General features: G+C 44.8%; 1 long non-coding RNA gene across 1 annotated transcript; it reads right to left on the bottom strand.

Moving 5' to 3' along the window:
• Window positions 1–4,619: 4,619 nt before the first annotated feature.
• Window positions 4,620–16,363, bottom strand: LOC128703931 (uncharacterized). Its single transcript, XR_008409390.2, has 3 exons — window positions 16,262–16,363; window positions 11,155–11,277; window positions 4,620–9,523 (listed from the first exon to the last, which is right to left on the bottom strand). It is a non-coding gene; the product is annotated as an uncharacterized lncRNA (long non-coding RNA).
• Between the last annotated feature and the right edge of the window lie 5,912 nt (window positions 16,364–22,275).

Genomic DNA, 22,275 nt, shown 5'->3' with positions numbered 1-22,275 from the left:
AGAAGCTGCAGAGGTTGGTGGATGAATTTGGTAGGGTATGCAAAAGAAGAAAATTAAAAGTGAATACAGGAAAGTGTGAGGTTATGAGGTTAACAAAAAGATTAGGTGATGAAATATTGGATATCAGATTGGAGGGAGAGTATGGAGGAGGTGAATGTACAGTGGACCCCCGCATAACGATATTAATCCGTTCCCGAGAGCTCATTGTTATGTGAAATTATCGTTATGTGAATAAATTTTCCCCATAAGAAATAATGGAAATCAAATTAATCCATGCAAGACACCCCAAAGTATGAAAAAAAAAATTTTTACCACATGAAATATTAATTTTAATACACACAAACTGAAAAAGACATGCACAGTTACATGACACTTACCTTTATTGAAGATCTGGTGATGATTGATGGGATAGGAGGAGGAGAGAGTCTTAGTGTTTAGAAGGGGAATCCCCTTCCATTAAGACTTGAGGTGTCAAGTCCTTTTCCAGGGTTACTTCCCTTCTTCTTTTAATGCCACTAGGACCAGCTTCAGAGTCACTGGACTTCTGTCGCACAACATATCTGTCCATAGAGGCCTGTACCTCTCGTTCCTTTATGACTTTCCTAAAGCGTTTCACAACATTGTCAGTGTAATAGTCACCAGCACGGCTTGCAATAGCTGTGTGAGGGTGATTGTCATCAAAAAAGGTTTGCACTTTATGCCACATTGCACACATTTCCTTAATCTTTGAAGTAGGCAACTTCTTCAATTTCTCTCTCCCCTCCTCCGAAGCAGTTTCCTCAGGTCTGGCCTCATGCTGATGATGATGATCTAGCAGCTTATCAGTGGTTAGTTCTTCATTGTCCTCCTCCACCAACTCTTCCACATCATCCCCACTTACCTCCAACCCCAAGGACTTTCCCAATGCCACAATGGATTCCTCAACTGGCATAGGATTCCCAGGGTTAGCCTCAAACCCTTCAAAATCCCTTTTGTCTACACATTCTGGCCACAGTTTCTTCCAAGCAGAGTTCAAGGTCCTCTTAGTCACTCCCTCCCAAACCTTGCCTATAAGGTTTACACAATTGAGGATATTAAAGTGATCTCTCCAAAACTCTCTTAGAGTCAGTTGAGTTTCTGAGGTCACTACAAAGCACCTTTCAAACAGAGCTTTTGTGTACAGTTTTTTGAAGTTTGCAATAACCTGCTGGTCCATGGGCTGCAGGAGAGGAGTGGTATTAGGAGGCAAAAACTTCACCTTAATGAAGCTCATGTCCCCACAAAGTTGCTCTGCCACGTCTGTAGGATGACCAGGGGCATTGTCTAACACCATGAGGCACTTAAGGTCTAATTTCTTTTCAGTTAGGTAATCTTTCACATTGGGGGCAAATGCATGGTGTAACCAGTCATAGAAAAAGTCCCTAGTGACCCATGCCTTACTGTTTGCCCTCCACAGCACACACAAATTAGCCTTGAGGATATTCTTTTGCCTGAACGCTCTGGGAGTTTCAGAGTGATACACTAATAAAGGCTTCACTTTGCAATCACCACTAACATTGGAACACATGAGAAGAGTAAGCCTAAATAACAAAAAAGGCTTTCATAGGCTTATGTCCTGAGAGTGCCTTTTCCTCCTGAGTAATGTAGGTCCTGCTTGACATTTTCTTCCAAAACAGGCCTGTTTCATCACAATTAAACACTTGTTCAGGTTTCAGTCCTTCACTGTCTATGTACTCCTTGAATTCCTGCACATATTTTTTCAGCTGCTTTGTAGTCCGAACTGGCAGCCTCACCATGCCTTATCACACTATGTATGCCACTACGCTTCTTAAATCTCTCAAACCAACCTTTGCTGGCCTTAAATTCCCTCACATCATCACTAGTTGCAGGCATTTTTTTTTAATTAAATCCTCATGCAACTTCCTAGCCTTTTCACTTATGATCACTTGAGAGATGCTATCTCCTGCTATCTGTTTTTCATTTATCCACACCAATAAGAGTCTCTCAACATCTTCTATCACTTGCGATCTCTGTTTTGAAAACACAGTTGAACCTTTGGCAAGAACAGCTTCCTTGATTGCCGTTTTCTTGGACACAATAGTAGCGATGGTTGATTGGGGTTTACTATACAACCTGGCCAGCTCGGAGACACGCACTCCACTTTCATACTTAGCAATGATCTCTTTCTTCATCTCTGTAGTAATTCTCACCCTTATTCCTGTAGGGTTGGCACTAGAAGCTTTCTTGGGGCCCATGGTCACTTATTTTGCAGATAAAATCACCAAAAACACTGTAATAATACGAAATGTTCCGATTGTATGCTTGGATGTTACCGCGGAGGCTGGCTGGTAAACAATGCCACCGGCGGAACATGTGAGGCTGGCTCAGGCCGCACATTTGACGCATCTCGGACGAATAGCGTTGAGCGGGTTTTTTTAGCGGTATGCGAGGCAAAATCTTAGCGATAAAATGTATCGGTATGCAGATTTAACGTTATGTGATGCCAACGGTATGCGGGGGTCCACTCTATTCAGATATTTGAGAGTGGACGTGTCAGTGGATGGGTCTATGAAAGGTGAGGTGAATCAGAATTGATGAGGGAAAAAGGGTGAGCGGTGCACTTACGAGTCTGTGGAGACAAAGAACTTTGTCCTTGGAGGCAAAGAGGGGAATGTATGAGAGTATAGTTTTACAAACGCTCTTATATGGGTGTGAAGCATGGGTGATGAATGCTGCAGCGAGGAGAAGGCTGGAGGCAGTGGAGATGTCATGTCTGAGGGCAATGTGTGGTGTGAATATAATGCAGAGAATTTGTAGTTTGGAGGTTAGGAGGAGGTGCGGGATTACCAAAACTGTTGTCCAGAGGGCTGAGGAAGGGTTTTTGAGGTGGTTCGGACATGTAGAGAGAATGGAGCGAAACAGAATGACTTCAAGAGTGTATCAGTCTGTAGTGGAAGGAAGGCGGGGTAGGGGTCGGCCTAGGAAAGGTTGGAGGGAGGGGGTAAAGGAGGTTTTGTGTGCGAGGGGCTTGGACTTCCAGCGGGCATGCGTGAGTGTTTGATAGGAGTGAATGGAGACACACGATTTTTAATACTTGACGTGCTGTTGGAGTGTGAGCAAAGTAACATTTATGAAGGGGTTCAGGGAAACCGGCAGGCCGGACTTGAGTCCTGGAGATGGGAAGTACAGTGCCTGCACTCTGAAGGAGGGGTGTTAATGTTGCAGTTTAAAAACTGTAGTGTAAAGCACCCTTCTGGCAAGACAGTGATGGAGTGAATGATGGCGAAAGTTTTTCTTTTTCGGGCCACCCTGCCTTGGTGGAAATCGGCCAGTGTGATAATAAAAATAAAATAGTATTAAGAATGAATCTAGGTATACAAGTTGAAGGAATGAGAGACAAGAATGGGGACAATACAGATTGAAAGAATTGCTAGGTATAATTAATTATTGTTAGGATCACACTGGTAAGTAGGGGTTTTTAACAGTAGATTTGAAGTGGCTGGCAGGCAGAGGAAGACTGGTGTTTTCAAGTGGTGTGTTCCAGACTTTTGTTCCTTTTATGCACTGAAGTTTTACAAAGATTAAGCCAGACACTGGGAATATCACAAAGATTTTTGTATCTAGCATTATGCCTATGAGTTCTGTTTTAACTATCAAGAAAGTTTCATGGCGGGATTGATATTAAAATTTGTCCCGTATACGTAGTACACACAGTAGTATGAGTGAATTTGATGTATAATAAGTAGGGTGTGAAGCATGGGTTGTAAATGTTGCAGCGAGGAGGAGGAGGCTGGAGGCAGAGATGTGTCTAAGGGCAATGTGTGATGTAAAAATTATGCAAAGAATTTATAGTGTGGAAATTAGGAGGTGGTGTGGAGTTAACTAAAAGCATTATTCAGAAGGGTGAGGAGGGAATGTTGAGATAGTTTGGTCATTTAGAGAGGATGGAGCAAAACAGGATGATTTGGAGAGTTTATAAATCTGTAGTGGAGGGAAGAAGGGTAGGGTCCATCCTAGGAAAGGATGGAGGGGGGTAAACGAGATTTTGTGTGCAAGGGGCTTGGATATACAGCAGGCATGTGAGAGCATGTTAGATAGGAGAGTGGAGATGAATGGTTTTTGGGACTTAACAAGTACAATGCCTGCACTTTATACAAGGGGTTTGGGATATTTACTGTTTGGAGTAACATCTAAACTGTCTTTTCTTTTTTTGGGTCTCCCTGCCTCAGTGGCAGACAGCCAGCATGTTGGAAAAAAAAAAAAAGTAGGTTTAGGTCTTTGTAGAGTGGGGGAGTATGTTGTCTGGCAGTAGACTGAGTAATCATTCGTACAGCTGCCCTTTATGTTATTGGCTTAAGATGACTTGCTGTAGTGGTTCTAGGCACAAATAGCATAGGTGAGGTAGGGATAGATTAAAGCAGTACATGTATAATGTAAGTGCTGTTTGAGGTACATAGTAATGTATCCTGGAGACGATGCCAACTAATTTGGATACATGTTAAATGTAGGTGTTGAATTTCAAGTTGCTGTCAATGTATCGACCTGGGAATTTTCCTTCATTTTTGTTTAGCAATAGAGGAACTGTTACTCCTAACTCTTAGGTGGACAGTCGTAGCGCTGTTCCCAAACATCATGTGAAAGGTCTTGTCAGTGTTAAGTGTGAGTTTATTGGTAGTAACCCTGAACCAATACTGCCTTCCCTAGCAAGAATCACCATATCATGCTTACAATACAAAAAGCCATATACTTAATGGTAAAATGGCTAATGATTACAAAGAAAAAAATGCATACCTTTGGTCATTAACTGGCTCTGCAGGAAGCCTCCAGATGCAGTACTACTGCTATAAACAGCTGCATTATTCTTCACAAGTTGTGACAGCCAACACAGTCGATAAATTAGACACATGTGCAACTCTTGGGTATCTTTATTGAGGAAACGTTTCACCACACAGTGGCTTCATCAGTCCATACAAAGGAGAATCTTGAAGAACAGGAGAAGAATGAGGTAATCAGTCCTTCAACCTTGAGTCGATGTGGTCAGTCCATGGACTGAATGTGGGTGTTCTACTGGGAATGTCACAACGAGCACCAAGGAAGCATTGGCTGACGTGAGTGAGACATCCCTAGAAACCCCAACGAAAACCATCGAGAACGTCTTGACGAATTCCACAAGTGAAGGTGTAATGCTACCTGACAAATGTGAGTCGACTATAGGGAGCATCACGACGGACGTCGCCAAGGAAGGTAAAAACATTGTTGTTGGGGATAGCCAGATTAGGTACATGGATAGGGCATTCTGCTTGAAGGATAGGAGTAGGAGGCAGTGTGTGTGTTTTCCTGGGGCTGGGATGAAGGATATTGTTAGCCATCTGGATGACATAATGAGAGGTAATGGGAGCAATCCTATTATCTGTCTCAGTGCTGGAGGCAACAATGTTGGCAGAAGTAGGAGTGAGGACCTGATTAGCAGGTATAGGTCAGCAATAGAGATAATTAGGAGGAAGGGTGGGAACCCTGTCATATGTGGTATTTTGCCAAGGAGAGGAGTTGGAAATGAATGGCTGTCCAGGGCAATTGGTGTCAATTGTTGGCTGGACAAATACTGTAATGAAAATGCAGTAACACTGACAACTGGGACCTCTTCTATGGCAGAAATGACATGTATGCCAGGGATGGGGTTCACTTATCTAGGTTTGGGGTGGGAGCACTGGCCAACGCAGTGGAGGGAGCAGTTAGGTCTTTAAACAAGAAATAGATAGTGGTATGGGTTTTCGTGGAAAATCAATGAATTCTGAGTGTAGCGATAGTGAGAGTTTTAAGGAAACCAGTTATAGGCAGAATGAGGAAGAGTTATTGATGAACATATGAAAGCTAATGGCATTAGGTGATAAGGAGAGTAACAGGCATAGTGGAGGAACAGAAATCAGCAGGAAGAAAAAAGAGAAGGGAGGGTCCTTGAATATATATTACACAAATAGTTGTAGTGCTAGGAATAAGATGGATGAGTTGAGACTAGTTGCCAGTGCAGGTAACTAGTGCTAGGAATAAGATGGATGAGTTGAGACTAGTTGCTAGTGCCTTAACTGAGACGTGGTTCAATACGAAAAATCGGGATATGCCTGCTGAATGTCACATACAGGGTTTTAAATTGTTCCAAGTAGACAGAAGTATCAGGAAGGGGGGTGGGGTGGCACTGTATGTCTGAGATCGCTTGAACTGTTGCATAAAAACAGGTATAAAGTCTGAAACCCATACTGAGTCTGTTTGGATAGAATTTTCAGAGGGAAATGAAAAATTGATTTTAGGCGTAATATATCGTCCCCCAAACTTAGATAGGGACCAAGGGAGACTACTATGGGAGAAAATTGTTAAGGTCACAAGGCATGTTAATGTAGTAATTCTAGGAGACTAACTTTAGTCATATTGATTGGAATTTCTTGACTGGGAATTTAGAATCAAACGACTTCTTAGAAGCAGTTCAGGATTGTTTTTTGAAGCCGTTTGTGACAGCCTACAAGGGGAAATAACCTGCTTGACTTAGTTCTGGCAAACAATGAATCCCTTGTTAATAATTTAGAAATTTCAGAGGAACTTGGTGCTAGCGACCACAAATCAATTACATTTAGCATTGAATGGAAGTATGATAGTAGGGATAACTCAGTTACAGTTCCAGATTTTCGCTTAGCAGATTACGATGGGCTTAGAGAACACTTATCATCTGTTGACTGGGGTAACGAAGAGAGCTATCAATATGACAGTTTTCTGAACACTATACATGCTGCCCAAAGAACATTTATCCCGTATAAAGAAATTAGATCAAGCAGAAATTATCCAAAATGGATGAATAATAGGCTCAAATATCTTTTAGGGCATAAGAAATTTATAGGCTTATCAAAAGAGGTGAGAGTCATCTTATGAATCAGTATATTGACATTAAGAGGGAAGTTAAAAAGGGGATAAGAAAAGCTAAATGGGACTATGAAATTAAAGTTGCCAGGGATTCGAAAACTAACCCAAAAAGTTTTTTCCAGGTATATAGAACAAAAGTCAGAGATAAGATAGGTCCCCTTAAAAATAACTATGGGCATCTTACTGACAAAGAGAATGAAATGTGCTCAATTTTAAATAATTATTTTCTCTTGGTTTTTACAAAGAAAGACACTAACAATATCCCAGTAATTAATTTTTATAGTGGGCCTGAAGAAGATAAATTATGTAACATCACAGTCGCTAATGAAATGATTATGAAACAAATAGACAGACTGAAGCAAAATAAGTCGCCGGGACCTGATGAGCTTTTTTCAAGGGTTCTTAAGGAATGCAAAATAGAACTCTGTGAACCATTAACTAATATTTTTAATTTATCTCTTCAAACAGGTATACTGTCTGATATGTGGAAGATGGCTAACGTAATTCCCATTTTTAAATCAGGGGATAAGTCATTACCGTCAAATTAGCGCCCAATAAGCCTGACCTCAATTGTAGGCAAATTGCTAGTCAATTATAGCTGAGATTATAAGAAGCCATCTGGATAAGCATAATCTGATTAATGATACTCAGCATAGATTAACGAGAGGCCGTTCTTGTCTAACTAAGTTATTAACTTTCTTCAGTAAAGCTTTTGAGGCTGTTGATCATGATAAAGAATTTGATATTATTTACTTAGATTTTAGCAAGGCTTTTGATAGAGTTCTGCACCAAAGACTGTTAAAGAAAGTGGCAGCTCATGGCATTCAGGGAAAAGTGCTCTCGTGGATCGAGTCATGGTTCACAGACAGGAAGCAGTGTGTCCATAAATGGGGTTAAATTCGAGTGGGGATCTGTAACAAGTGGCGTGCCACAGGGATCAGTCTTAGGCCCTTTGTTGTTTATAATACATGTACTGTATATATCAATGACCTTGACGATATGAGTGATATGATCAAATTCGCCGATGACACAAAGATAGGTAGGATAATTGATTCAAACATAGATGTTAGGGAACTTCAGGATTTAGACAATCTCTATTCTTGGTCAGAAAAGTGGCAGATGCAGTTCAATGTAGATAAATGCAAGGTTCTGAAGCTTGGCAGTGTCCATAACCCTAGCACTTATAAGTTAAATAATGTAGAACTTAGCCATACAGATTGCGAAAAGGACTTGGGGGTTATGGTAAGCAGCAACTTTAAACCAAGACAGCAGTGCCTAAGCGTACGTAATAAGGCAAATAGATTATTGGGATTTATATCAAGAAGTGTAAGCAACAGAAGTCCAGAGGTCATACTGCAGCTTTATACATCATTAGTAAGGCCTCACCTAGATTATGCAGCTCAGTTCTGGTCTCCGTATTACATAATGGACATAAATTCGTTAGAAAACATTCAGCGTAGAATGACTAAATTAATACATAGCATTAGAAATCTTCCTTATGAAGAAAGATTGAAAACTCTTAAATTACATTCACTTGTTAGACGAAGAATGACGAGAGACATGATCAAAGTGTATAAGTGGAAGATGGGTATTAATAAAGAGGATATTAATAAGGTCTTGAGGATATCTCTCCAAGAGAGAACCTGCAGTAATGGATTTAAATTAGACAAGTTTAGATTTACAAAGTACATAGGAAAGTATTGGTTTGGAAATGGGATAGTTGATGAGTGGAACAGTCTACCTAGTTGGGTTATTGAGGCTAGGACTTTGGGTAGTTTCAAATTTAGGTTGGATAAACATAAGAGTCCTAGGTAATAGGTTGGTAAACAGCAACTGCCCAGGGAGGTACTACCGTCCTGCCAAGTGAGTGTACAATGAAAACCTGTAATTGTTTTACACGATGGTACGATCGCTGGTGTCTTTTGTCTGTCTCATAAACATGCAAGATTTCAGGTATGTCTTGCTACTTCTACTTACACTTAGGTCACACTATACATACATGTACAAGCATATATATACACACACCCCTCTGGATTTTCTTCTATTTTCTTTCTAGTTCCTGTTCTTGTTTATTTCCTCTTATCTCCATGGGGAAGTGGTACAGAATTCTTCCTCCGTAAGCCATGCGTGTTGTAAGAGGCGACTAAAATGCCGGGATCAAGGGGCTAGTAACCCCTCCTCCCGTATAAATTACTAAATTTAAGAGAAACTTTCGGTTTTCTTTTTGGGCCACCCTGCCTTGGTGGGATGCGGCTGGTGTGTTGAAAGAAAGAAATATATGAGTGAGAGGGGTTGGATTTGAGTGGGACTTGCAAATGAGTGGATAGAGTTATCAAGAGATTATTTCTTGGGTAGCATTGAAAATTAGGTTGGGCATGTGTTTTGTTAGTGGGATGGATTATAAAGGACCTGCTTAGTATGGGCCAACAGGCCTGCTGCAGTGATCCTCCTTTCTTATGTTCTTATGAAGCCACTGTGTGGCAAAATGTTTCCTCAATAAAGATACCCAAGAGTTGCACGTGTCTAATTTATCAACGTGTCGGTTCTCTGAACCATTCATCTACAACACAGCCAACACAGCTTAGCACATGGTGGGAGCAGCAGAAGGTATCAGGTGAGCTGCCAATTCACAGTCCTACGGAAATCAATTTTGACATTAGAAAAACAATTCAAAACCAAATTATAGTTTATTGCTGAGCTTTCATTTTGGAAAAATCAAAAGAACATTATCTTCACCCACTTTTCCCCTCCCAGCCTAAAAAATTCATCCCTACCTGCAATAAACCATCCTAATAGACATACTAATTTAGATCAAAGTTATTTATTTCAGCATGATACAATGGTTGTACAGAGATGGATGACATTTAGGTGTGAATGCAAAAAGCCACTAGTATGCAAAGCCTTTCAGGTTTAAAATTGCCACTGCTATTACCATGTATAAAACCCACCCCTCGATGGAATATGACAGGAAAACATAGCTACTTTTCTCCCGCTATATAACTAATATACAGTAGGGTAGCAACACCACTGCTGGTGCACCCAGTCTGGTGCAACGTAAAAATATAATCCCTACCACCTAGATAAGGTCACCCACCATCTTGAAGCATAAAAGCAACAGAGTACAAGAAAAACTACCAAGGGCCCTGACAGATGCCTTTCCTCACTGGCAATCCATTATGTTAAGTCCACCACTAAGAATTGTAACTCAAAATATAGCACACAACTTGGTTCAAAGCCCTTTGACATCCCAAGGTACGATGAGTAAAAGAAAGTTAAAACAGTGAAAGCATTACCTCTTACTGCCTCTGGAGGCTGAGAAATTAATTTGAGGCCAACACACAACTACTCAGGAAAACTTTAATTTCCTAATCATGTTCATCAGTTAACAAATTTTTGCCTTGGGGTTCGTAAAATATTGTCATGTGCCTTTGCACATGACTATTTGACAAGGTGGGAACTGAAAATCTAACAACCATAAGGGTTAAGTACTGTATCTCATTCCTCTTATTGAAAATGGGGAGAGGATGAACATCCAGCATATCAACCTAAAAGGAACAAGAAATATATCCCCAAATCCCAGCAGCCCCAGGAACCACCTCCAACCTCAAACTACCACCAGCACTGCCTTTCCCAGCTCCTACCCTCCCTTGTGGGCTCTGGTGGTTAACGCTCTCACTTCACACGGTGAGGGCCTGGGTTCGATTCCCAGCCAGAGTAGAAACATTGGACGTATTTCTTTCCACCTGTTGTCTATGTTCCCCATCAGTAAAATGGGTACCTGGGTGTTAGTCGACTGGTATGGGTCGCATCCTGGGACACTGACCTAATTTGCCCGAAATGCGGAGCATAACAAGGGACTTTCTATGTAGTAGTATGTCATGTCATTGTTGTCAGCTAGGACTGTATACCTTGTACATGTACTTGTAGTAAATAAAGATATTATTATTATTATATTATTGTCAACTACACAAATCCCAGCAGCCCCAGGAACCACCTCAAACCACCACCAGCGCTGCCTTTCCCAGCTCCTACCCTCCCTTGTCAACCACACAAATGAAGAATGAAGTCACAATACCGTGACTGGAACAATACACAAATAACCCGCACACAGGAAAAAGAAACCTGTGACAATGTTTTGGCCCAACATGGACCTCTGACTAGTCAATGGTCTGAGTCAGTTATCTGTACGCTGTGCACACAAATGACATTCACCTAACAACGGGTAATGGCAAATGGTTAAAAAAGAACATTTGTATCTTTACTCACAAATCATGGAGCTGCAGGTAACCTCTAGTATTACTTTTGCCACCAAAAAGGCAAATCCCATCAGGCAGTGCAGCAACCACCACAGCAGTGAGAGACGTCCAGTCAAATGCCGATTCCACATCCCTAGAGAAGTAAATTTTACTATTAGGAAAACATTTCAAACAGATTATTATTGTATATTGTTGGATTAAAAGCCTAGAAACAAAAAAAAGGGTGCAGCATATTTCCCTTTGCTCCTCACCCTAGAAAAATAAATCATCCCCACCTACACTGGGCCATCCATACATATTCTAATGCTTAGCTCCAGCTCTGTTGCAAACCATGACTAGAGAGCATTTCGAGTCCTCTCATGTTTGCAATGATGGCAATTATTGCACGAGAGCTCTCAATCGAATACATGTATACAGGAAGGACCTGCTTTACCGAGCTTTGCTTTACACTATTATGCTTTATGGCATTTTACTAATACGTACAGCGGTTTTCAATTACAGTGGACCCCCGGTTAACGATTTTAATCCGTGCAAGAGGGCTCATCGTTATGCGAAATAATCGTTATGCGAATGAATTTTCCCCATAAGAAATAATGGAAATAAAATTAATCCGTGCAAGACGCCCAAAAGTATGAAAAAAATTTTTTTTTACCACATGAAATGTTAATTTTAATACACACAAACTGAAAAAGGCATGCACAATTACATGACACTTACTTTTATTGAAGATCTGGTGATGATTGATGGGATGGGAGGAGGGGAGAGCATTATCTTCTTACTGTTTAGAAGGGGAATCCCCTTCCATTACGACTTGAGGTAGCAAGTCCTTTTCCGGGGTTACTTCCCTTCTTCTTTTAATGCCACTAGGACCAGCTTGAGAGTCACTGGACCTCTGTCGCACAACAAATCTGTCCATAGAGCTCTGTACCTCCCGTTCCTTTACGATTTGTCTAAAATGGGCCACAACATTGTCATTGAAATAGTCACCAGCACGGCTTGCAACAGCTGTGTCAGGGTGATTTTCATCTATAAAGGTTTGCAGTTCAACCCACTGTGCACACATTTCCTTAATCTTTGAAGTAGGCACAATGGATTCCACAACTGGCATAGGCTTCTCAGGGTTAGCCCCAAACCCTTCAAAATCTTTCTTAATTACCATACTAATTCTCACCCTTTTTACCACAGGGTTGGCACTAGAAGCTTTCTTGGGGCCCATGGTCACTTATTTTCCAGAAACAGCACCGAAAACACTGTAATAATACGAAATATTCCGAGTGTATGCTTGGATGTTACCGCGGAGGCTGGCTGGTAAACAATGGGACGGCCGGCACATGTGAGGCTGGCTGAGGGCACATTGGACGCGTCTCGGACGAAAATCGGTAAGCGGGTTTTTAATCGGTATGCGCGGCAAAAATTTTGCGATAAAAGTAATCGGTATGCGGAAAAATCGCTATGTGATGCCATCGTTATGCGGGGGTCCACTGTATACCCTACAATAATAAATACATTCACCACTCACTATAAGCTAAGGATGTGAGCATTTTTTAGGCCTAGCTTTATTGCTCACTTAATATGTGATACAGTAGTGTAAACATGTTACCAGGCTTTTATATGCATTTTCACTTTACAGCAGTAGCTCAGAACCTAACCTGCTGTATAAGTGGGGCCCTACAGCAGGCAGGCCCCGCTTATACAGCAGGCCATGTTCTGGCCCACCCCTTTAAATAAAAAATTGCTGTTAAGTGAAACAGAGAGACTTTTCACTTCCATATAAAAGCTTGATAACATGCTTACAGTACGAGTTATTAAGTGAGCAATAGAGTTAGGCCTAAAAAACGTCCCGTAGCTCTAACGATAGAGCTACGGGACACCATAATCTATGTAACTGTGTATACCTGAATAAACTTGCTTGGTTTAGTGCTCCTTTTTTATTAAAATAATAAACCTAGACTAGGTGTAAAATTGTCTGTTGGATAAAGTAACATTTGCCAGCCAGGCCACTGTGCCTCGCGGCCTGGCTGGGCAAAGCTCTAGCTTCACATGTTGGATAAAGTAACATTTGCCAGCCAGGCCACTGTGCCTCACGGCCTGGCTGGCAAAGCTCTGGCTTCACATGTTGGATAAAGTAACATTTGCCAGCCAGGCCACTGTGCCTCGCGGCCTGGCTGGCAAAGCTCTGGCTTCACATGTTGGATAAAGTAACATTTGCCAGCCAGGCCACTGTGCCTCACGGCCTGGCTGGCAAAGCTCTGGCTTCACATGTTGGATAAAGTAACATTTGCCAGCCAGGCCACTGTGCCTCGCGGCCTGGCTGGCAAAGCTCTGGCTTCACATGTTGGATAAAGTAACATTTGCCAGCCAGGCCACTGTGCCTCACGGCCTGGCTGGCAAAGCTCTGGCTTCACATGTTGGATAAAGTAACATTTGCCAGCCAGGCCACTGTGCCTCGCGGCCTGGCTGGCAAAGCTCTGGCTTCACACACTGAGGGTCCGGGTTTGATCCCTGCCACGGGTGGAAATATTCGACGCTTTTCCTTACACCTGTTGTCCTGTTCACCACACATCAGTCCACTAACACCCCTCACCTGGGTGTTAGTAGACTGGTGTGGGTGGCATCCTGGGTGTTAGTGGACTGGTGTGGGTGGCATCCTGGGTGTTAGTGGACTGGTGTGGGTGGCACCCTCAGTCTTAGTGGACTGGTGTGGGTGGCACCCTCAGTCTTAGTGGACTGGTGTGGGTGGCATCCTGGGTGTTAGTGGACTGGTGTGGGTGGCATCCTGGGTGTTAGTGGACTGGTGTGGGTGGCATCCTGGGTGTTAGTGGACTGGTGTGGGTGGCATCCTGGGTGTTAGTGGACTGGTGTGGGTGGCATCCTGGGTGTTAGTGGACTGGTGTGAGTGGCATCCTGGGTGTTAGTGGACTGGTGTGGGTGGCATCCTGGGTGTTAGTGGACTGGATCAAGAGCCCCTGACCAGCATCAATGACCCTCCCCCCGAGGTGCACATCCAGTTCCCAGGATCAAGAGTCCCTGACCAGCATCAAGGACCCTCCCCCTAAGGTGCAGATCCATTTCCCTGGATCAAGAGCCCTGACCAGCATCAAAGACCCTCCCCCTGAGGTGCAGATCCAGTTTCCAGGATCAAGAGCCCCTGACCAGCATCAAGGACCCTCCCCCTAAGCTGCAGATCCAGTTCCCAGGATCAAGAGCCCCTGACCAGCATCAAGGACCCTCCCCCCGAGGTGCAGATCCAGTTCCCTGGATCAAGAGCCCCTGACCAGCATCAAGGACCCACCCCTGAGCTGCATATCATTCCCATGATCAAGAGCCCCTGACCAGCATCAAGGACCCTCCCGAGCTGCAGATCGTTCCCAGGATCAAGAGCACCTGACCAGCATCAAGGGCCCTCCCCCTGAGCTGCAGATCAAGTTCCCAGGATCAAGAGCCCGACCAGCATCAGGGACCCTCCCCCTAAGCTGCAGATAGTTCCCAGGATCAAAAGCCCCCTGACCAGCATCAAGGGCCCTTCCCCCGAGCTGCAGATAGTTCCCAGGATCAAGAGCCCCTGACCAGCATCAAGGACCCTCCCCCCCGAGCTGCAGATAGTTCCCAGGATCAAGAGCCCTTGACCAGCATCAAGGACCCTAACCCCTGAGCTTCATATTTCCCAGGATCAAGAGCCCCTGACCAGCATCAAGGTCCCTCCCCCGAGCTGCAGATCCAGTTCCCAGGATCAAGAGCCTCTGACCAGCATCAAGGTCCCTCCCCCGAGTTGCAGATTTAGTTCCCAGGATCAAGAGCCCCTGACCAGCATCAAGGACCCTCCCCGAGCTGCAGATCGTTCCCAGGATCAAGAGCTCCCTGACCAGCATCAAGGACCCCCCTGAGCTGCAGATAGTTCCCAGGATCAAAAGCCCCTGACCAGCATCAAGGACCCTCCCCCGAGCTGCATAGTTACCAGGATCAAGAGCCCCTGACCAGCATCAAGGACCCTCCCCCTGAGCTGCAGATAGTTCCCAGGATCAAGAGCCCCTGCCCAGCATCGAGGACCCCCGAGCTGCAGATCCAGTTCCCATGATCAAGAGCCTTTGACCAGCATCAAGGACCCTCCCCCGAGCTGCAGATCCAGTTCCCATGATCAACAGCCCCTGACCAGCATCAAGGACCCTCCCCGAGCTGCAGATCGTTCCCAGGATCAAGAGCCCCTGACCAGCATCAAGGACCCTCCCCTGAGCTGCATATCCAGTTCCCATGATCAAGAGCCCCTGACCAGCATCAAGGATCCTCCCCCCGAGCTGCAGATCCAGTTCCCAGGATCAAGAGCCCCTGACCAGCATCAAGGACCCTCCCCCTGAGCTGCAGATACAGTTCCCAGGATCAAAAGCCCCCTGACCAGCATCAAGGGCCCTTCCCCCGAGCTGCGGATACAGTTCCCAGGATCAAGGGCCCCTGACCAGCATAGTTCCCAGGATCAAGAGCCCCTGACCAGCATCAAGGACCCTCACCCCTGAGCTGCATTTCCCATGATCAAGAGCCCCTGACCAGCATCAAGGACCTCCCCCATATCCAGTTCCCAGGATGAAGAGCCCATGTTCAGCATCAAGGACCCTTGAGCTGCAGATCCAGTTCCCAGGATCAAGGACCCTCCCCTATATACAGTCCCAGGATCAAGAGCCCCTGACCAGCATCAAGGACCCTCACCTATATCCAGTTCCCATGATCAAGAGCCCATGTTCAGCATCAAGGACCCTCCCTTGAGCTGCAGATCCAGTTCCCAGGACAAAGACCCTCCCCCAGATCCAGTTCCCAGGATCAAGAGCCCCTGACCAGCATCAAGGACCCTCCCCCAGATCGTTCCCAGGATCAAGAGCCCCTGACCAGCATCAAGGACCCTCCCCCAGATCGTTCCCAGGATCAAGAACCCCTGTCCAGCATCAAGGACCCTCCCCTGAGGTGATAAATAAGGGCAGTAATGAAGGATGAGCCGCCATGACAGTTGCCGCTACAAACCCTCACATATAACGACCATTTCTCAACTAACCGGGAGACGCCATTAACAAAGACGCCACTAACAACCATCCAGACACCATTAACAACTCTTTTCAACATTATACACTCACCATTATACAGTATTTCGGCCATTTTTCGCAGGAAATAACACACGACCTTCCCCCGTCAAGATCTTCTTCACAACTGATGTTTTCTCCCCTCCAGTGCGCGCGCGCGCGTCTCACGTGGGTTACCTGCTTATTATTATTATCATGGGGAGAGCTAAACCCGTAGGATTATACAGCGCATGTGGGGGGGATAGAAGGTATTCAGGCTCAATTCAGGGAACCGGAGCACAAATCTAATTCCCTAGATCAAGAGCCTCTCACCAGCGTCAAGGAACCCCCCTTGAGGGGTACCTGCTTATTTTCAATTATTTCGGGTCATTTTATGGCGGGGCGCTAAACCTGTGGGGGCCGGGCACTTCCATGGGGTAATGGGCGTTAATCAGGTTTGATCTATGGGAGTGAAAGGCGGCTACAAATTCCCCGGATCAAAAGCCCTGAAACCGGAATAAATTCACAGCAACTCTCTCCTCCTTCACCCTTGAACACTTAAATAAGTGTATTTAATAAGCTAATTTAAGTAAATAAGTAGTTTATTTAGGTACAGGTACATATAAGTACAGTTACTGTACATTGTGTAAATTATCCTACAGGATAACGCCCCCTCTGCCCCCCCCCCAAAAAAAAAAATAATGGTCAAAGTGACTTATTTCTGTTGTATAATCTTATTATTTAAGACCATAAGAAAGAAGAAGCACTGCAGCAGGCCTACTGGCCCAAGCTAGTTAGTTCCAACTCACACCCACTCATGTATTTCTCAGAGCCTGATCAACCAGGCTGTTGCTGCTGGCTGCACGTTGGTTTGCGTGCAGCCAGCAGCAACAGCCTGGTTGATCAGGCTCTGATCAACCAGGAGTCCTGGTCACAGACCGGGCCGCGGGGGCGTTGACCCCCGGAACTCTCTCCAGGTAAACTCTCCAGGTAATATCAATAAGTCACTCAGATTTTTTGGGGGGGATTATCCTAGGGTTCTGTACACATATGCTGCTATGTATGATAATTCTATGTAACTGTATTTGTGTATACCTGAATCAACTTACTTAACTACACAGGAGTTTGTTCCACTCATCCACAACTCTATTACCACCTGGAGTTTACCTGGAGAGAGTTTCGGGGGTCAACGCCCCCGCGGCCCGGTCTGTGACCAGGCCTCCTGGTGGATCAGCGCCTGATCAACCAGGCTGTTGCTGCTGGCTGCACGCAAACCAACGTACGAGCCACAGCCCGGCTGATCAGGAACTGACTTTAGGTGCTTGTCCAGTGCCAGCTTGAAGACTGCCAGGGGTCTGTTGGTAATCCCCCTTATGTGTGCTGGGAGGCAGTTGAACAGTCTCGGGCCCCTGACACTTATTGTATGGTCTCTTAACGTGCTAGTGACACCCCTGCTTTTCATTGGGGGGATGGTGCATCGTCTGCCAAGTCTTTTGCTTTCGTAGTGAGTGATTTTCGTGTGCAAGTTCCAGTACTTTGCTATATCCTTCCTGAATCTGAATTTTTCCAACTTAAAACCATTGCTGCGAGTCCTGTCTTGGCTAGATATTTTCAGCACGTTATTTACATCCCCTTTATTTATTCCTGTCTTCCATTTAGACACCTCAATCATATCCCCCCTAATTCTACTCCTTTGGTAATAGAGTTGTGGATGAGTGGAACAAACTCCCCAGTACAGTTATAGAAGCTAAAACCTTGTGTAGTTTTAAAAATATGTTAGATAAATACATGAGTGGGTGTGAGTTGGACCTGACTAGCTTGTGCTACTAGGTCAGATGCCGTGCTCCTTCCTTAAGTGAACCTGACCTGACTCGGCTGGGGTATTGGCTTAAGCCGGTAGGAGACTTGGACTTGCCTCGCATGGGCCAGTAGGCCTGTTGCAGTGTTCCTCCTTTCTTATGTTCTGGAGTGTGCAGATTCAGGGCCTTCAGTCTATCCTCATAGGATAGAGAGGGCCCTCAGTCTATCCTCATAGGATAGACAGGGCCCTCAGTCTATCCTTGTAGGAAAGACAGGGCCCTAAGTCTATCCTCATAGGATGGACAGGGCCCTCAGTCTATCCTCATAGGATAGACAGGGCCCTCAGTCTATCCTCATAGGATAGACAGGGCCCTCAGTCTATCCTTATAGGATAGACAGGGCCCTCAGTCTATCCTTGTAGGAAAGACAGGGCCCTCAGTCTATCCTCATAGGATAGACAGGGCCCTCAGTCTATCCTCATAGGATAGACAGTGCCCTCAGTCTATCCTCATAGGAAAGACAGGGTCCTCAGTCTATCCTCATAGGATAGACAGGGCCCTAAGTCTATCCTCATAGAATAGACAGGGCCCTCAGTCTATCCTCATAGGATAGACAGGGCCCTCAGTCTATCCTCATAGGATAGACAGGGCCCTCAGTCTATCCTTATAGGATGTCTAGACAGGGCCCTCAGTCTATCCTTGTAGGAAAGACAGGGCCATCAGTCTATCCTCATACGATAGACAGGGCCCTCAGTCTATCCTCATAGGATAAACAGGGCCCTCAGTCTATCCTTGTAGGAAAGACAGGGCCCTCAGTCTAACCTCATAGGATAGACAGGGCCCTCAGTTTATCCTCATAGGATAGACAGAGCCCTCAGTCTATCCTCATAGGATAGACAGGGCCCTCAGTCTATCCTTGTAGGATAGAGAGGGCCCTCAGTCTATCCTTGTAGGATAGACAGGGCCCTTAGTCTATCCTCATAGGATAGACAGGGCCCTCAGTCTATCCTTGTAGGATAGACAGGACCCTCAGTCTATCCTCATAGGATAGACAGGGCCCTCAGTCTATCCTCATAGGATAGACAGGGCCCTCAGTCTATCCTCATAGGAAAGACAGGGCCCTCAGTCTATCCTCATAGGATAGACAGGGCCCTCAGTCTATCCTTATAGGATAGACAGGACCCTCAGTCTATCCTTGTAGGAAAGACAGGGCCCTCAGTCTATCCTCATAGGATAGACAGGGCCCTCAGTCTATCCTCATAGGATAGACAGGGCCCTAAGTCTATCCTTGTAGGAAAGACAGGGCCCTCAGTCTAACCTCATAGGATAGACAGGGCCCTCAGTCTATCCTCATAGGATAGACAGGGCCCTCAGTCTATCCTCATAGGATAGACAGGGCCCTCAGTCTATCCTTGTAGGATAGACAGGGCCCTCAGTCTATCCTTGTAGGATAGACAGGGCCATTAGTCTATCCTCATAGGATAGACAGGGCCCTCAGTCTATCCTCGTAGGATAGACAGGGCCCCCAGTCTATCCTCGTAGGATAGACAGGGCCCCCAGTCTATCCTCGTAGGATAGACAGGGCCCCCAGTCTATCCTCGTAGGATAGACAGGGCCCTAGGTCTATCCTCGTAGGATAGACAGGGCCCTCAATCTATGCTCGTATGATAGACAGGGCCCTCAGTCTATCCTCGTATGATAGACAGGGCCCTCAGTCTATCCTCGTATGATAGACAGGGCCCTCAGTCTATCCTCGTATGATAGACAGGGCCCTCAGTCTATCCTCGTATGATAGACAGGGCCCTCAGTCTATCCTTGTAGGATAGACAGGGCCCTTAATCTATCCTCATAGGATAGACAGGGCCCTTAATCTATCCTCATAGGATAGACAGGGCCCTCAGTCTATCCTCATAGGATAGACAGGCCCTCAGTCTATCCTTGTAGGATAGACAGGGCCCTCAGTCTATCCTTGTAGGATAGACAGGGCCCTTAATCTATCCTCATAGGATAGACAGGGCCTTTAATCTATCCTCATAGGATAGACAGGGCCCTCAGTCTATCCTCATAGGATAGACAGGCCCTCAGTCTATCCTTGTAGGATAGACAGGGCCCTCAGTCTATCCTTGTAGGCTAGACAGGACCCTCAATCTATCCTCATAGGATAGACAGGGCCCTCAGTCTATCCTCATAGGATAGACAGGGCCCTCAGTCTATCCTCATAGGATAGACAGGGCCCTCAGTCTATCCTCATAGGATAGACAGGGCCCTCAGTCTATCCTCATAGGATAGACAGGGCCCTCAGTCTATCCTCATAGGGAAGATTTCTGATACATGGGATCAACTTTGTCATCCTCCTCTGTACGTTTTCCAGACCATTTATATTCATACTATTATGTAAGTTAATTCAGGTACAGGTACACATAAATACAGTCACATTCAGGGACTGACCACCTTGAAACTACGTCCTCAAGGGTGATGGACTGATGACACTGTCTTTACATCTCTACATCCTAACTAGGTTAGGGCATTGACTTAAGCCGGTAGGAGACTTGGACTTGCCTCGCATGGGCCAGTAGGCCTGCTGCCGTGTTCCTTTTTTCTCATGTTCTGTACTCGACTGAAGAAGTCTACTGTGTTGGCGAAAAGTTTCATAATAAAGATCCTTACTGTAGATGTTTCGCCATCCAGTGGCTTTATCAATACAAATTCAAGGACTATATAGATGCAGGGTTGCTTGACCCTTGTGGGTTTATTGCTTGGTTCGAGCTCCAGGCTGAGGGACTGATTACCCCAAGATCCTTCTGATCTTCAACCTTCTTCTTTGTATAGGACTGATGTAGCCAGTGTATGGGCGAAACGTCTGCTCAGTAAAGATACCCCAAGTATTCCATATGTGTCTAATTTATCAGTAGGCCTACTGGCTCATACATAAGGGACACTGCAGTAGGCCTACTGGCCCATACATAAGAAGGGACAGTGCAGTAGGCATACTGACCCATGTATAAGGAACACTGCAGCAGGCCTACTGGCCCATACATAAGAAGGGACAGTGCAGTAGGCCTACTGACCCATGTATAAGGAACACTGCAGCAGGCCTACTGGCCCATACATGAGAAGGGACAGTGCAGTAGGCCTACTGACCCATGTATAAGGAACACTGAAGCAGGCCTACTGGCCCATACATAAGAAGGGACAGTGCAGTAGGCCTACTGACCCATGTATAAGGAACACTGCAGCAGGCCTACTGGCCCATACATAAGAAGGGACACTGCAACAGGCCTACTGACCCATGTATAAGGAACACTGCAGCAGGCCTACTGGCCCATACATAAGAAGGGACAGTGCAGTAGGCCTACTGACCCATGTATAAGGAACACTGCAGCAGGCCTACTGGCCCATACATAAGAAGGGACAGTGCAGTAGGCCTACTGACCCATGTATAAGGAACACTGCAGCAGGCCTACTGGCCCATACATAAGAAGGAACACTGCAGCAGGCCTACTGGCCCATACCAGGCAAGTCCTTCTCAATACCAACCATTCCCACCTCTTTGTCCAAATTTCTCCCAAAACTTATAATTCTTAGTAAGAAATATCAGTCGATTGATGCATCATGGTTACTATTGACTACTGACGTCACTCAGAAAAAAAATGACTTCAGTTGCCAATATTCATCACAGAAAATAACGAAATAAAGATAAATTGTCTTTGAGACACCAAAAATATTTTGAAAGATTAGGTTTTCTTATTTTTTTTTATATGGAAATTATCAATGAGCCCAGAGGAGGAAAATTTGTCAGACTTTTTTTTGGAGGGTTATTTTAGGTAATTTCTGATATATATGATGATTGTGCCTATGTGTACCTGTGCCCAAAGTATTTTGACATGGATATGACACATTATTATAGTTTTTTCTACCCAAAAAATGGTTAAAAAGATGAGAAATAAGAGTGAGGGAGGGGAGGTGGCCCTCAAGGTGAAGCCAGAAGTGGCCAGTTACACTATATATAATAATTATATTTACGTGTATCAGTACCCAAAATATTTTTCAATAGATATACGACATTATTATAGTCTTTTTCTACCAAAATATGGTAAAAAAAGTGAAAAATAAGAGTGAGGGGGGGGAGGTGGCCCTCAAGGTGAAGCCAAAAGTGGCCAGTTACACTATATATAATAATTATATTTACGTATACTACTACCCAAAATATTTTTCAATAGATATACAACATTATTATAGCATTTTTCTACCCAAAAAATGGCTAAAAGTGAAAAAAACAAGTGAGGGAGG

Source organism: Cherax quadricarinatus, unplaced genomic scaffold (assembly GCF_038502225.1).
Source record: "Cherax quadricarinatus isolate ZL_2023a unplaced genomic scaffold, ASM3850222v1 Contig4898, whole genome shotgun sequence".
In the NCBI taxonomy this organism is placed as follows: domain Eukaryota; kingdom Metazoa; phylum Arthropoda; class Malacostraca; order Decapoda; family Parastacidae; genus Cherax; species Cherax quadricarinatus.
The sequence above is the reverse complement of the archived record's forward strand: the minus strand, read 5'-3'. Positions and strand labels throughout refer to the sequence as shown.